The sequence below is a fragment of the Vulpes lagopus genome, chromosome 9, assembly GCF_018345385.1.
Source record: "Vulpes lagopus strain Blue_001 chromosome 9, ASM1834538v1, whole genome shotgun sequence".
Classification (NCBI taxonomy): Eukaryota; Metazoa; Chordata; class Mammalia; order Carnivora; family Canidae; genus Vulpes; species Vulpes lagopus.
Genome location: NC_054832.1, coordinates 38,311,726 through 38,325,380, shown reverse-complemented (window position 1 = coordinate 38,325,380; position 13,655 = coordinate 38,311,726). Strand labels below are relative to the sequence as shown.

Genomic DNA, 13,655 nt, shown 5'->3' with positions numbered 1-13,655 from the left:
AATTATGTACATTGTACAGACATAATGCTTTGCACACTTAATAGACTATAGTGTGAATTGATAAGTCAGGACGTGCCTGGGTAGCTTAAGCATCTGCCTTCCGCTTAGGTCATAATCTGGGTCCTGGGAATAGAGTCCCATGTCAAGCTCTGTGTCCAGCAGGGAATCTGCTTCTCCCTCTCACTCTCACTCTTCTCCTGTACTCTTTCTCTCTCCCAAATAAGTAAATCAGATCTTTAAAAAAAAATTAAACAAGTCAGGAAACAACAGATGTTGGCAAGGATCCAAAGAAAGGGGAACCCTCTTGCACTGTTGGTGGGAATGCAAGCTGGTATGCCCACTCTGGAAAACAGTGTGGAGGTTCCTCAAAAAGTTAAAAAATAGGGCTACCCTACGACTCTGCAATTGCACTCCTAGGTATTTATCCAAGGGATACAAACACAGTGATTTGAAGTGGCACATGCACCCCAAAGTTAATAGCAGCAATGTCCACAATAGCCAAACTATGGAAAGAGCCCAGATCCATCAACAGATGAATGAATAAAGAAGATGTGATGTATATATACAATGGAATATTACTCAGCCATCAAAAAGAATGAAATCTTGCCCTTTGGAATGACGTGGATAGAACTAGAAGGTATCATGCTAAGAAAAATAAATCCGAGAAAGAAAAATACCATATTATTTCACTCATATGTAGAATTTAAGAAACAAAACAGATAAACACAGAAGAAGGAAAAATAAAATAAGATAAAAACAGAGAGGGAAGCAAACTGTAAGACACTCTTTCAACTATAGGGAACAAACTGAGAGTTGCTGGAAGGGAGGTGGGTGAGGGGGTGGGGTAGGTGGGTGATGGGCATTAAGGAGGGCATTTGATATGATGAGTACTAAGTGTTCTATGCAGCTGATGAATCACTAAATTTTACCCCTGAAACTACTAATACACTGTATGTTAACTAAATTGAATTTAAATAAAAATATTTTTAAAATGTAATTTTTGTATACACTGGGAAACCAAAAAAATCACTTGACTCCCTTTATTGTGATACTTGCTTTATTGCAGTGATCTGGAACCAAACTCACAGTATCTCTGAGGTATGCCTGTAATTGATTTTCAGCAATGGTTCTGACAACATTATTCTGGCCTCACGCATAGGCTGGAGCTAAAGGTGAAGCAGTGCTAGTCAGAGCTCTCTCATTAGGCCTGACCAGGGATGCCAGACTGTCTTAGACATTTTACTCTAACTAGAATACATTTTCACCTGTTTAAAACTTTGGTTATTGCATCCTCTTCTCAATCTCTTTTTGTTCACATATAGTATACAGGTAGCCAGTAATGTTTTGGCACTTTCTGTACTTGGTAATTGCTTTGTCAATTCTCATTTTAAATGAGTCAAGACATTTCCATTGCTCCTTTTCAAAGACTGCTCTCCCAACGAAATTGTTCACTTTATTCACTATGTCTTATTTTTCTCCATCTTATGATTTATTGTGACTCTCTGCAGTGCATTGCCTTATTCTTTCCACTGGACCATCTGTAGCGTTTCCCCTTTTGTTGAACCCCAGTAATAACCACATCCCAGCTATTTTCTTCAGCAAGAGAGAACATGTAAAAGTCCTGACTTCAGATATTTTGTTATTCTTGAGTTGCCATTTTTGAGCTCTGCCAGCATCCTGGAGAATTTTTAGGACAGATACACATGGTCATTGCCCAAGTATTGCAATATGCAGTCTGATTTCACACCAGGCAACCAATGTAGACATCAATTTATTAACAGCATTGAGTGAAGGTAGTCAATTGAGTGTCACAGGGATGAGGCTATTGGCTTCTAACAGCAGACCTCTTTGTGCCAATTCCTAGATTTAAGAATGAAAGAAGCAGTGGAGTGACTGATGCTTCCATGCATAGCAGGTCCATCTTCCACTCAAAAGGGGAAATTAGTCTCCAGGAAGATAGGCCATGTTTTAGCCTTGATGATATCCAAGAGAACAAGTCAGATTTCCACTTGCTCTTGCCTATATGTTAGAACTCCCCAGCCCGTGCTATTATCTCATCTCATTTTTAATAGGTAGCCTCATCAACTTGATTTTGCAAACATTATAAGGCTCTAAATTCCAGGTTCAGTTCCCTTCTATGGGATGGCATAGGGAAATATCTGAAAACAAGAAGATATTTGCTCCTGGTCCCTGGCCTCAGGAGCAAAAGATCCGAGTTCAAGATCACATAAAAACATTTGAGTCCTCTTTGAAGTGTATATTGTTTTCCTAAATAAAATTTTGACTTGCTATAGTTTTTTCCTGATCGCTTTCATCTTGTCTTTCCAAGGTGGAATGGTTTTTGTTTTTGTTTTTGTTTTTGTTTTAGAAATCATTTCACTGGTACTGGACAACAGTACCATCAGCCAGCTTGTCCTCAAGGAGGATCTCCTGGACATGGAACCAGTTGTCTATGTTGATGGGGCATCCAGGAGGAAGCATTGTCCTGGGCTGGAGTACAAACCCAACCACAGCCTTGCAGTGCTCCCATCTGAACCTCCAGTCCCAACCAGTTGGCAGCTGGCCCAAAGGAGAAATGTCTCCTTTCCTATGTAAGACATCCTGCCCTTCTCCTTGATGAGAGAATGGGGAGCGCCAACAGTTTACATGGGACTCAAGCATCATCAATCACCTTGAGAAACAGTGCAAGGGAGGTAAACCTGCAATTTTACATTTCTCCTCACCCATTCAGTACAAGGTTTATTTTGGGTTATAGGTCTGTGAACCAACCTGTCTGCACTTTGGTTTCTGGTCCCCTTTAATTTAATAGTCTCAGTCTGTTTCAATCTGCCCTCTAGAAAGCAAACCATAACAAAACAGAAAGTTTTAATGTTTATAAGGAACAGATGAATTCATATGTTAAAAGTCTCTATGAGGTTAATCACAAATGTGAGTCCTGGGTCAAATGATATCCCCCACCCCAGTCCTAACTCCACAATAGACCACATGTGGAGATACAGAACTGAGATTTGAACCCTGTATAGCTATCAGGTGTAATGAATCTAAACATTTTTTAATTTTAAATTTTTAATTAAATTTTTAAATTTAACAAATTTTTAATTTATCCATTTCAACTAACTCTTGAACTTTCAGATACTATATGCCCTCATTCTTGTCTACTTATACAATTGCCTGCATGAGAACTGAAAATCTTAAACCCATACTTCTGAATAAGATTCTCTGTACACTATGCTGGTAGCAAGGCCTCTGGCAGAAAGGGCAAATCTGGGCTTTCCCCAAGAGCCTCTGTTATCAAATTGCGTTCACCTAGAAGGTAACAGGGAAGTTAAGGAATTATTTTTTCTGACTTGATATTTCAAGACATTGAGCTCGCTTTTGCTTCCTTTTTTTCTGGCAGATCTGAACTGAAGATCATTCCACAAGGTAGAACAACTCATTAACCTATTTGACTTGGCCCCAGGAGTGCTATGTACAGAGATTCATATTCTGAAGAATTCTGATAGAATTCCCTGGAGAAAAACACCCATTTTAGCAGGCATATACTGGAGTCCCTGGAACCAGTTACTCACTTACAATTCCTTCAAATTTGGAAGGATTTTGGAATTGCTATTGTTTTCTCAGTAAATTACTGTATCATACTGGTGTCTTGGAATAAGGCAACACATTTTAAATGCAAGTTTCCATAAACTGCAGCTCAACCTCCCCAGCTCCTAGGGGATTTTCACTGGCCCAGACTCAGGAAGAATTTTCTTCTGTGGGATCCAAGACTTCAGAGACCAAACATTTCCTGAAGACTTTCTTTGCTTTCTGACCTCTACCTACCTCCTCCCAAAGACACACAAAGAAACTATTTCTGATCTGCTCAGGTAGCCAAGAGTGCCTGGTAGGCCTAAGGTGCAGGTTAGGGAGACAAGGGAACATGAATCCAAGATTTTTTTCTCTTCATATGGTACCATGGAGTTGCCTGATGGCTTGAGTGTGTTAACCCCTTGCTTTATGGCTGGAATTTTTAAATCCCACTCCTGGAGCTTTTCTGAGGAATTGATTTTGTACGTGGTGTTCATTTATATTCCAGAAAGCAACTCGATCATAAAATAGGAGTGATGGTTAGGCAAGGCAGTAAAAGGAGTTAAGGCAGCCAAGAGCACTTAAATTATCAGACTCTGGCACCTCCAAAGGTTTTGAAACTCATTAGTTTTGCTGCCTTTCTCCTGTAGCTTGTTAAAACCTGAGCTGGGTGGGTTGAGTTAGTGGTTTGGAGACAGAATTTTGGAGACATTATTAGGAGATGTGCTGGCCTGGTGTACATTGCCCACTCACCCATGCTGGTCAGGAGCGGCATGCAGTGTGTGGAGTGGCTTGCCAGCCACTTCTTTCCCTGCCGCTAACCAATCCTGTCATCTGCATCCCTCCTATGTTCTGCGGGGACCCCTAAGGTCATGTTCTCCCACCTTATAAAGTTGCAAGTATCTTCAAAAGTCCTGTCAGAGCTCGACTTTGTCTGCTTCTTCAGGGTAGGAACTTTGTTTCCTCTCTCCTGGCATCCGTACTCCCCTCCTCACCCCCAGAGGCCTGGCCTGGTCCCTGGCCGGTGGATGCTCTGTTAATACGAACCGGCACTGGTGGGGTGTTCTGGGCGCTGCCAAGACAGGGCCTGGCACTTGTCGCCAGTTATCCCATTCTCGCCATTTCTTCTTCATCACCATCATGGATGGATGCCTCCTGCGGATCATGACCTCAAGTTCAGGACAGAGTACCCCTGCCAGGCCTCCCTGCCCTCCGGAGGTGCTCTCCCCCCGCCCCCCACACTTGGCTTTGAGGCCACGTCCCCCAAAGCCTCTGTTGTTCGAGTCTCCGTCCCGACCCCTGGAGCCCGAATCCCGCAGGGGCTTGCGGAGGGGCCGAGAGGAGCGGGTGGCAGCAGACAGGGCGCCCGGCCAGGGTGTCCGGTCCGGGGCTGCCCGCAGGGTGGGGCGCACTGGCGGCCGCTCGCTCTCCGCGCCGCGCGTCCCCGACGGCGACGGCCTCCCCCACCTCCCCCACCCGGCCCGCTCCCACCCCCGCCGCGGCGCCGCCCCCGCCGCCCTCCCGCCCTGGCCGCGGGCCGCGCAGGCAGCCGCGAGCGACGGGAGCGCTCTGGGATGGGACTTGGAGGAAGCGGCGAGGGAGGAGACGGCGGCCGCGGCCCGGGCTCCTTCCACCGCTCGCGCGAGCAGCGCCGGGGCAGGCCCGCGTCTCCCAGGAGGCCGACGACCGAGACCCGGGGGGCCGCGCCCGTCTCGCCGCCCCGGCGCCCGCGGTAGCGGCTGCAGGTGAGCGGGCGCTGCCCCGAGGCGCCGACGGACCGGCCGAGGGCCCCGCGGAGCTGGGGCGGACGGGCGCGCGCGGACTGTGCCCCCGCAGTCAGGGCCCCGGCCCCGACGCGGGGGCCAGTGCCCCGGACCCGGCTGGGCGCGCGCGGGCCGCCGGCGGCGCTGGCCGGGCCCCGGGAGAAGCGGGGCCACCCCGCGGCCCGGCGGGGCGCGCTCCCGGCTCCCGGCCCACGGCGCGGCCGCATCCCGCAGGGCCGGGTGGGGGCGCTGTGCCCGCCGCGGGGACTCGGCCCGGGCTCCCGCGGCCCTGGGGAGACAGACCCGTGCAGCGGCCGTGAGGCGTGAGTCCTGCCCAGCGGCAGGCCCCAGGCGGTCGGCTTCTGTCCCGCGGTGGCTGGCACTTTAATGCCGTGTCATCTGTGCGGGGTTCTCGGGCTCCTGCGGTGTCTCTCATCGTGGAGAAAGGACAGAAAGGGGAGGGCATCGTGTGCTAGTTGCTGGAAACCGCAGGACGGTTTGGGGAGGGGACAGAGGCATGCGGACTCCGTGTGGTTCAGGTCTCCAGGATGGGACCGCGGGAAGCTAGATCCTCAGGACAGACAGCCACTCTGAACTAACCCGACTGACTGAGTTTCAAATCGTCCTAAATCAGGGAGCCAGGATGCATCTGCACCAAGTGCATTGAATGGGCCTTCCAGGAGAAGGGAGGTCGTGGGGGTTGGTGGTCAAGGGCATAGAGTCTGGAATTAGCCTGCCTAGGTTCAAACGCTAGCTGCGAAGCTCACAGGTCGGTAACCTTGGAGTTACTTAACTGCTCTATGCCTCAGTTGTCTAATGGGGATGGTAATACCTGCAGGGCTGTGAGAATTAAAGCCCTTCCAGGCACATCCTATTGCTGGGTAGTGAGTTTCATGACCCCTCTTTCCAGGGAAAGCAAGGAGTTCCTGTGAGCAGTCACCACCTCCCCAACTCAGGAAGATAGCCTCATCACAGATACATGAAAATGACAGATAATCGTATGTGTTTAACTGGGGTTTTCCATTCTGGACTCCACTCCTGCATAGCTCTCCTTGCCTGCTTTCTCAGGGACAGTGTCATAAGATCATATCAAGATACCAAAATGGATTTATGGCCTGGAAAGTTTCCTCTTAGACTGTGAAGTTTGATGCCTTAGAATCCCCTTGGGAATGCAGAGATCTGTGGCTCTTTACTACCTGTTCATACTTTTATTCCTGTCAGTAGAATTCAGCCTCAGGCCTCCCAGCTGCCAGGACTCTTTTGTAAACCAGGGCTCCAGGGTACCTTGCTCCTAGCATCCAGACACAAGCAAACTGGAGCCACTGTGGCCTGAGCTCACTCACTGGAGATGCCATAGCAGAGTCCCCCTCTGAGATACCTTCATATGGTTGTCAGGCCCTAAGCTCTTATCAGCGAACACTATGTATCTCTGTTCAGCAAGAGGTGGTTGTAATGTGGCTTGAGTAATGTGGCTCAAAATTTAAAGAAAAGTGGGCAGCCCCAGTGGCTCAGTGGTTTAGCGCCACCTTCCGCCCAGGGTGTGATCCTGGAGACCTGGGATCAAGTCCCACGTTGGGCTGGCTCCCTGCATGGAGCCTGCTTCTCCCTCTGCCTGTGTCTGTGCCTCCCTCTCTCTCTCTCTCTGTGTGTGTGTGTGTGTGTCTCTCATGAATAAATAAATAAAATCTTTAAAAAAATTTAAAGAAAAGGAAATAGATGATTGCTTCTTGAAAGATAGAAAAGCAATAAGAGGGTCTTTGGAGGCTCTAGAAAGAAATCCCACAATTTTCCTTGAAACAGGTGTGACTGGTGCCTAAAAGAAGGCAAGGAGTAAGGCAGGGGTGTGGCTGGAGAAAGTGGTAGAGACAGGCTCAGGTCTCAGGAAAAGCAGGCCAAAGGGTGTGATGGGTGTAAACGCTGGCAAGCACACGGTGTTGGGTGTGAAACTGGGAAGGCAGTGACAGCGGACGTGCTAAGACTGAGGGGTGAGTGGTTGAGTTTAAGGCCAGTCAAGTGGGTAAGAGAGTCTCTAAGTGCTTTCCTCAGGACTCACTGCTCTCTGGTCTGCAGCACCCATGTCCCTGGGACTCCCCGTCTTTAGGGATGCTCAGGAGGGCTGCCCTCTTTAATGTGCATATGAGAATAGCTCAGGAGGGTCATGGGGAGATGGAGGCTGAATTGCCATGGAAAGTGGAGCATGTCGTCACTGTTGCTAGTAAACAGCGCCAGAGGCACTTCCAAGGGACCAGTTGCCACTTGGAGCTCCAGACTGTGAGGTCATCTTTGAACCCTGCCATGTGGCTTGGCAGACAGCCATTGCTGCCTTACCTGACAGGATCCTGGAGGGGACTCAGAGAGGAAGGCAGGGCTGGGCTTGATTCCAGAGGCTGGAGCTGTTGTCACGAATTGGTGGTAATGACGATGTCAGTGATGAGAGGCAGTGGAGGTAAAACCCAGAACACACTGAACTGGGCACCTGAGGGACCTGGCTTCCAGTCTTGGCCCCATGTGTCTGCTGGTATATGTGTGTGTTTGTATGTGTGTCGGGGAGGGGATGGCTGGGAGGAATTGTTGAGGTTAGCATTGTAGCATAAGGCCAGGTTATGGGACTTCGAATGCCACAAAGCACGGATACAGCAGGATTATTTCTCATGAACGTGTAATCAGCATTCTGATGAATCAATAGAACATTTTCAGGACCCCAAACTCCCTTCATGCCTCTTTCTATGCACTGACACCTAAGTGTAACCACTATCCTGATTCCTATGATAGTAGATTAGTTTTATCTATTTTGAATTTTATTTTGTTCAATAATATGTTTGTACATGTATGATGTTAATGCATGAAGTGGTAATTCATTCTTTTCTCTTGCTGCATAATATCTCATGTATGACTCCAGCACAGTGTATCATTTGGGTTCTTTCCATCAGTTCATTTTGAGAGGGAGTGACTACCTACCCACATGTCAGTTCTTATCAACTCAATCCAACCAGTAGAGAGTAAGAGACATTGTATAAAGTTTGGGGTGGGGCTGGATGAAGGGTTAATGTGTGTGTGTCTGTGTGTATGTGTGTGTGTGTGTGTGTGTGTGTGTTGGTGCGGTAGGTGGGGCAGTGTAGCATTACAACACAGGGCCAGGTGACAGGGCTTGAATGCTAAACTAAGGAATCTAGATTTTATCCGATAGGCACGTGAAAGTTGGAAGTCACTGGCAGCTTTTGAGCAGGAGTCTGATTAGCACAATAGTGTGTTGAGAAGATTGAATTCAGCCCTGGTGCTAGATGGATTCAGTAGGAGAGACTTAGAAATAGTCTATTCGTTAGGACGAATGTTCAATTCCACCTTACAAAAGAAAACTGAAATAACAGTGGCTTAAAGAAGGAAGTTGATTTTTGTCTTGCATTCTAGAAGCCTAGAGGCAGTGAGTCCAGGGTGAGGGTGGGGTCAGGCACCCACAGTCCTCTGCCTTGCTTTACCATGTAGCACAGCTTCTGTTTCCATCGTGGATCATGGTTAAAAATGACTGTTGGGTATCCAGCCACTATGTCCTCATTCCAGCCAGGAGGAAGGGGAAAAGCAAGGAGGTCGTTCCCATCCCTCCTTTAGGATGCTTTTCAGAAGTTGTACATACCATGTCCACTGCCATCCCCTGGCCAGCATGTAGTCACAAAGGCAAGAAGGGAGAACTGGGAGCCATGGTCTTTATTCCAGCCTGTCACAAGTCTGGTTAAAAAGTGGGGGTAGTACTAAGAAAAGAGAGGAAGGAAGAAATTGGAGGATAACTGCCAGTGGTCTCTCTGATGGGAATAAAGTTCTAGGGCTGTGACCTTGGTATGTATGGAAAAGGGAAGAAGACATGAGTGACATCATGGAGAAAAAAATGGCAGGACTTGGTGCTTGAGTGCATGGAAGGGAAAAAAAAGATATGGAAGGAATGATCATATATACCAAAATAAGAAGGGAAGGTTTTTTTTCCCCCAAAAAATTATTCCTTAGAAAAAGAAGAAATTGCCCTATATTTGAGGCCTTGCAAAGGCTCTCAAAGAACAGGGACTCTAGCAAATATTTTGAACAAACTGCTGTTTGGGGAATGTACATTAGTCAAAGCATTCTCAATCAATGTGCTAGTTTTAGATACGTATAGATACACATCAAAAGAATAAAAATTAACTCAAATTTTCTAATTATTTTTGAGGGCAGAATTTCACAATTCTGCAAGGATTGGATGATGCTGGATACAATCCTTTAAAGAACAACACAATGAATGACTAAGTTGCTGAGATGGTGATTTTGTGCCTCCAGGACATATACTGTCCTCATGTTACATAAGTGGCACCTGCTGACAGGAGATAAAACCTCCAGTGACAGCATCAGCTATGGGTCTGGAAAGTGCTGTATCTCAGACAACTTAGACCAAGTGAAGAGGTTAGAAGACTCAAAAAGTATCTTTAGAGTTGACAGAATAGTGATGCTTAAAGGGCAAGCATTTGAAAACATTGTTTTATGAAACATTTTTAATGAAAAAAGCCATATTTCCACAGTGATATATTGTTTTATAACTTAAACAGTTTTGAATGTGCATTTGTGACTAAGTTGATACATTAGTTATTATGACTAAATATTTGATATTTCACCTATATCCTTTTAAAATTACATATTTAACTCGGCCAAGAAATTTGAGGGAGGGAATCCTCCCATCATAGGAGATAGCCATCAGGGCCACCTATATTCAGGCAAATAAACTACAGAGAAAGACATGAGCTAGGACTTGGCAGTTGTTAGCTGCAGAACTGGGGCCAGTTTGATTCAACATTTATTGGTCTTTTATTGGTCAGTAAATGTGTTTATTCAACATTTGTCTGTTTTCTAAAAACATATTTATAAAATTCAGCCCCCAGCACATGGGTGATACAGTAATGACAAGGTCCCAAGGAACAGCTCACAGACCAGTCAGGGAGACAGATCTGGTAGCAAGAAAAAGAAACCAAGTGCTAGAGCAGACAATGAACCCATTGTTAGCGGTGTATAGAAAAGTCAATCCTAATTGGGAAAATTGGAGAACATTTTAGAGAATGGGGTAACACAATGAGCTGAGCCTTGAGGAATGAATGCAATTTTAATTAATGTAGAACTTCTAGGCCAAGGGACCAGTGTGGAGGGAGGCAGGCACCCAGCTATGACAAGAATCTGAGTTCCTCTGGCCTGAGAGATGGTGGGGAGAGAAGCTTGGCTTTGCCACTTAGCTAGCTCTCAGGCCTTGGAGAGTATCTGCCCATCTGTGAATCTTAGTGTCTCATTCATGGAATTGGAAACTTGTTCACCTGACAGATGGATTGTAGGGATCAAATGAGATGATAATATACAAAATGCCCTGGCACATAGCAGGCCTTAAGTATGAATGGCCTACCCTCTTTTTCTTCTTGTCCAGAGGCAGAGTTTACCACCTTGTAGAAAGCTATGTCCAGGCTACTTTAGGATGGCAGGATTGTGCTGGCCTGTGGCCTGGTGTAGGCCAAGAAGCATTCGCAAGCCACACCTCTCCTTTGACAGCTGACTCATTAAAACCCAGAGGGATAAGTTACCTAACTGGGGTCACATGGGGTATTCTAAAAGGGGCAGGCCTCTCCTTTCAAGGCCCACAGCACATCCTGCTGGCTTTGGTGGGATTGCACTCGCTTGACAATCTACTTGGAATGGTGATGCTTAGAAGAACCCAAGGCTGAGAGGGTCAGAGCGACCTCCTCCCTCTCCTTCCCCACCCTCTTGCTAAGGCTAAATGAAAAGACTCATTGTCCCATGGAGAGGAGAAAAATTGTGAAAACAAAAGTCCAAGTTGTTGTATTTTTTAAAAAATATTCTTTCTCTGCCCCTAAATGCTTCATGGAATCTGTTCAGATTGAATTAACTTCTGTTTCCCAGCACAACAATCCCCCTATGCACATACATGAAAGGAACTGTTTCTCAAGCATCAGTCCACTTCCCAGCTAGAACTGGCTCCTGCTCTTCAAATGCAAGCAGCTCTAAGTGCCCAGCAAGAAACATTATTAATATGGGCACTGACCTTTTTTTCTTGTTTCACTGTCACTGCATTTTTTAAAAAAAATCTATCTTGCCTGTATTAATATTGTCATACTGGTTTTATGTTGGCCTGTATACAATATTCTTTCCCCCATTCCTTTGGTTTCTTTCAAATAGCTTTTTTGAAGTATAGCTTACATACAATAAAATTCATTATTTTTAGGGGACAATTTGATGAGTTCTGACAAATGCATAGAGTCATGTGACCTCCACCATACTTGTGATATAAACATTTTCATCATCCACCCACCCACCCAGATTTCCCTTGTGTCCCTTTATAGCTGATCTTTACCCACCCCCAGGCCCTGGAACCACTGATCTGCTTTTTGTCATATACTGTTTCTCTTTACTGAATGTCACATAAATAGAATCATATAGTATATGGTCTTTTTGTATCTGGCTGCTTTCACTCAACATAATTATTTTAAGATTCAACCTTTAATTGCTGAGTAGTATTCCATTGTGTGGATGCACTACAGTTTATTTTCCATTCATCAGTGTGTGGACATTTGAGTTGTATCCTGTTTTTAGCTTTTATAAATAAAGCTTCTATGAGCATCTGAGTATGAGTCTTTGTGTGAATGTGTTTTCCTATCTTTGGGGTAAATTCTGAGGATTGGGGTTGCTGGTGGCAAGACGAAATCTCTCAATCTCTCTAGGACTGATGCAGAACTTTCAGTGCTCAAACATGGACAGTTCTGGGAAACCAGGACAGCTGGTCACCTGTGCTGCATCATTTAGCAAACGTATATTGAACTTCATGAGAAACTGGAGATTTGCTTTCCAGAGTGGCTGCACCATTTTGTATTCTTACCAGCAATGTATTAGGGTTTTCATTTCTCCACATCTTCCCAATATTTGGTTATATCTGTCTTTTTAATTTTAGTTTTTCTAGTGGATTTGTCATGGAATCTCACTGTGGTTTTAATTTGCATTTTTCTAATGACTAAGAATGTTGAACATGTCTTCATATGACTATTTGTCATCCAGATATCTTCTTTGCTGATGTGACTGTTCAGATATTTCACATATTTTCAGATGGGCTATTTGCCTTCTTCTTATTGAGTTTTTAAGAGTTTATATAGTCAGATATAAATAATAGATTAGATAGGTTGTACAAATCTTTTCTACCAGCTTGTGACTTGCCATGCTATTGCATTTTGAAGAAAGAGTTTTCAATATTTTCAGATACTAACATGTATTTTTAAGTTATATATTTGCATGTCATTATTCTATTATACTGGTCAATTTGATGTGCGTTAAATGGCTTAATATGACAAAATGAACAATGTGTACTTTACATTACTTGGTTTGATTGCATATTGATAAGAATACAGCAAGTAGCTTACTGAGCCCTTACTATGTGCCATTCAGTAGTGTTCTCTGTGCTTTATATATATGGACTCATTTAATCCGTACAAAACCAGGCCTATTTCTTATTCCCACTTTAAATATGAGGAGACTGAGGCACTGAGAGGATAGGAGTAACCTGCTCAGTGTTAAGACACCTAGAAATGCTTGGTTCTGTGTTTTCTTTTTCTTTAAGTAAGCTCTATGTGCAACATGGGACTTGAACTCACCACCTTGAGATCAGGAGTCTCATGCTTTACTGACCAAACCAGCCATGTGCCCCATGTTCTGTTTATTTTTCACGCCCTACCCTTCACCTATCCTTAGTGCCTTTTGGTTAGTGATGGTGACCTGAAAACACAAGCAGTTCTTGAAATCAGCAGTAAACTCAACCACATGAAATGGTATTGTTTATTTTGAAAATGGTAATCACCCATCACGTCATGTCTCAAATGTTTGGATATAAATGCAAATATGTCAGGTTGGCAGTAGGCCTAGAGCACATGTTGTATAGTTCTGAAATAAAGGGGGACTTGGTATTTTCTCAGTTTGGACGAAGAAGGGGAAGGCAGTAAAATAATAAATCACATATAAATGACATAACACACTTACAATGTCGTATAAAATGTGATACATACCCAGGAAGCTTGAAAGCAAATAGTAGGTTTAAAACCAGAGAGAGAGGCAAAATCTTCTAAGTGTTCTTCCTTTTCTCAGAAGGAATCTCGGTTACAGCTATAAAAAGGGGCCAATCTAATTAGTGAAGAGTTTAATTCATTTAAAAAGTTGGGGGCAGTAGTTATCAGTAATGAGCCAGCATGCTTTGGAGCTTCACCTCTTTCTCAGCTGCACGACCTGAGGTAAATTATCTATCTTCTCTGAGTTACTGTTCAAATT

The 13,655-nt window shown here is 45.0% G+C and overlaps 1 protein-coding gene across 4 annotated transcripts in view; it reads left to right on the top strand.

Annotated features, from left to right (window-relative positions):
* The first annotated feature begins 5,096 nt into the window (after window positions 1–5,096).
* The window catches only part of MATN2 (matrilin 2), a 147,782-nt gene continuing 139,223 nt past the window's right edge, over window positions 5,097–13,655 (top strand). For all 4 annotated transcript variants that reach the window (XM_041769458.1, XM_041769459.1, XM_041769457.1 and 1 more), the window contains exon 1: window positions 5,097–5,312. The gene's annotated coding sequence lies outside the window, so the exon portion shown is untranslated. The remainder of the gene's footprint in view (window positions 5,313–13,655) is intronic.